This window comes from Panicum virgatum, chromosome 9N, assembly GCF_016808335.1.
Source record: "Panicum virgatum strain AP13 chromosome 9N, P.virgatum_v5, whole genome shotgun sequence".
Taxonomy (NCBI): Eukaryota; Viridiplantae; Streptophyta; class Magnoliopsida; order Poales; family Poaceae; genus Panicum; species Panicum virgatum.
This window is the reverse complement of record NC_053153.1, coordinates 41,196,849-41,200,208: the sequence shown is the minus strand read 5'-3', so window position 1 is coordinate 41,200,208 and position 3,360 is coordinate 41,196,849. Positions and strand designations below refer to the sequence as shown.

The 3,360-nt window shown below is 48.0% G+C and overlaps 1 non-coding gene across 1 annotated transcript; it reads right to left on the bottom strand.

Annotated features, from left to right (window-relative positions):
* Positions 1-2,552: 2,552 nt before the first annotated feature.
* Positions 2,553-2,659, bottom strand: LOC120693702. Its single transcript, XR_005683157.1, has one exon. It is a non-coding gene; the product is annotated as a small nucleolar RNA R71 (small nucleolar RNA).
* Positions 2,660-3,360: the final 701 nt, after the last annotated feature.

Here is a 3,360-nt window from a genome sequence, read left to right as displayed (position 1 = left end):
ACGGCCGCGCACGAAGACGTACCCCTCGTCCGCAAATTCGGGGTACGAGTCATCCAGTGTTGACGCGATGAGGCTGCGGATTGAGATAAGGTGATTCCCCGGCAGATCCTCATACGTGCTCATGTTGGTGCTGACGGATAAATCATAGGTCGCAGTGGGGGTGCGCATCCCGAATGGGCAGGGCGGCGGCTTAGCCGCGCCCTCCTCGAGAGCCACCGCTACTGCCTATTGACGGCCATTATCTCACATTTTTTACCGTCAACTTCTTGGGAATAAATTGAGTTTTGCACTATGTTCCATGCATATTTTATTTGATTCTAATAAGTTCCACAAGTTTTGGATGAGTTGTGCTTGCAGGTATTCACTGTCCAAAGATGGTCGAAATCAGAGAAAATCCCAACCGCCTGACACCTCCACATACATGGGTCCAATACTTTCACCGGAGCAATGTGACATGTTCATGAGGTTCTAGAACATGGCGAACATTTCATATCCTGTCGGTGGACCCGGAAGGCACAAGGTTCAACTCAAAAGCCCACATACCAGCATCAAGATCGTCAAATGGGGAAACCACCCATTCCAGAAGCAAAGTGGAGTGTTGTTGTACAACGTCGGCGAAGCGGAGGGCCAAGGGGCTCCGGAGGCAGGCCGCCCGGCCTACCTCAAGCTGCCCAGCCCAAGATAGAAGCATCCGAGGAAACCACCCAGAGAACTGACGTCCGGAAGAGATTAGGAGCCGTCCACGGGAGGTCAGTGGCCAGATGGCACACCCCTAGGCCGGCTGGCCTAGGGAGGGCCGCTTGGCCCCACCTTGCAGCCTCTCGGCTCCTGTATTCGCGTGGAAGTTAAGCACCGCCTCTACAGTTGCGTGCACCTGGCGCTAACAGAATTAGCGGCCTTCTACCGACCTTGGAAGCCTATAAAGAGAGCTCTCCCCCTCACTTGTAAACACACACTCAAAGGAGCAATTCTCTCTTCTCAAGTCTAGAGTAGGTTAGTAGTTGGGAGTTAGAGTTGAGTCGAGCTTGTCTCGGGGATCCGGAGTCGTCATCGGAGCTCGGTAAAGCTCTTGTATCTTTTCCTTTGACTATTTTCAATATAAGTTATCTTCTTTACTTACTTGAGTCAGCTTTACTTTCCGCAAGTATTTATCTTCCCAAGTACTAGTACTTGCCTGCGGGAGTAAGTTTTACCTCTAGTTCGGTTTAAGTTCCCTTTCTTGCTTGTCGGAGTTAGTCTTATGGGTTTTCTCGCCCATACTAGTGTAACTCAAGTTAGTTCACTAGGTTGAAGGGGATTTCTCTTGATGGCCTCAAGAGAAATCCTAGTACTGAGAGCAGACGTGGTGTCTGACTCAGTACTAGCTAGAAAGTGTGTTCCACCCCACAGTACCGCAGTGGTAGGCGGCAAGTGGTGACAGCCTTGTCCGTCCCTCATAGTCCACCACGTTCGGGTGTTTTCATAGCAGTAGGATTGCCAAAAGTATGTTGGGCCCCTTCTCATCCCTGTCTGCGCCCTTCGCTTAGGCCACCGAAGTATGCTCCTATTCCGACATCAAGATAGAAACTTAGATTAGTTCTAGTGAGGCTAGCTCAATAGTTTAAAAGTATTTTAGGAGTCCTTTCTCGCTCGTTGTCCTCCCAGCTGCTACCACTCTAAGGTATAGAATCTCCTGTGTGTCACACGGTCATAGCTTGGCCATTTATCTCATCAGTTATCTGGCTTACCCTTGCTGAATTAATCAGTCGATAACTTCAGTAAAAGTTGTCACTACAATTTACGATACACTTTACCATAGTGCTTCCCTGAGGATTTCACGATACCCTGGAATACTCCAAGGTGAAGTGCTACACCAGTGAATTCTGTGTGCTTGCAGAATACCTATTCAGATTGAGCATAAGAGACACTAACAAGCATTTCTGGCGCCATTGCTGTGGAAGCAATTGGCTAAAGTTATCGTAAAATTGAGTGGAAAACCTTACTGTTTTATCACCGCTAGTTTTAGCGGGCTTACCATTGCTCTCTCTCTCTCTCGTTTATTCGATGCAGAGCAGTGCTTGGCCGGTTTTGATCTACCATCCAACTTCGATTCGAATCCTCAGAGAATTGGGCGAATTGTGAGATGCCGCGTCGTCCCACCCCAGAAGAAACCCACTTGGAATCCTCGTTTGTCAATCTCAGCACCACCCATGGCCAAGGCTCTCAGGTAGTACTCGGCCCCGTCCAGCTGCCACATCCCTACTGGACTGAACAATGACCAAGGCAATGATGGCTTTGATCTCAAGTCAAGACTGGTGAACATGGTTCAAGCGAGTCCATTCTGTGGCAAGGCATCAGAGGATGCCAACGCTCACCTTCAAAACTTCCTAGAAGTGAGCAGCACCATCAACCCCAGAGGTACCACGATGGATAACGTTCATATTCGACCGTTCTCATTCTCCTTGCCAGGCAAGGCAAAGACATGGTTTTACAACAACAAAATAGACTTCACCACATGGGAAGTTTGCTCCAATGCATTCTTGACGAAGTATTTCCCGGTGGGCAAAACCAATGCCCTCCGAGGCAAGATCTCTGGATTTCAACAGCTCTCAGATGAGGCTATTCCGGAAGCTTGGGAGAGATTCCAGGAGTACATTGCAGCATGCCCCCACCATGGCATGGAGGAATGGCTGATTATTCAGAGTTTCTTCAATGGCCTGAACACACCAGCTCAGAACCACATCGATGCAGCATCAGGTGGTTCCTTCCTTTCGCTCAGCGTCCCTGAAGCAAAAGCGCTGGTAGAGAAGATAGCTTCCAACCAGAGTTTGAAAGGTGAAAGGCAGCAACAGCCCCGCAAGGTAATTCATCATGTCGACAGCATCGATATGCTTGCTGCTAAGATGGACCTTCTCATGAAGAGACTGGAGTCTCCATACCAGGAGGCTAACCAAGTTATGGATTCTCGCATGACAAGCGAGATTTGTGGAGAAACTGGACACATGGGCAACTCTTGCCCGATCACTCAGGAGGAAGCTAACTTTGCTGGAGCAAACAACTCCAACGACTTAGGCTTCCATCCTTAGCAGAGTTGGAATTCCAAACCCAACCTCCCCTTCAGTCAACAGCAAGGTATGAATTTTAATAACAATTTTCAGCCCACTTTAAAGGACCTTGTTTATGGTCAGAAACAAATTAATGACAACATTAGTAAGAAATTCCTTGCTAATGATAAAATTTTGGAGTCTTTGACCGGACAACTAGAGGGCATAAACTTAGTTATTAAAAATCAGTTGAGCTTCAACAGAATGATAGAAACTCAGGTTGCTCAACTAGTCTCATCTTGTCCTAACAATAATTTGGGAAAACTTCCCAGGCAAC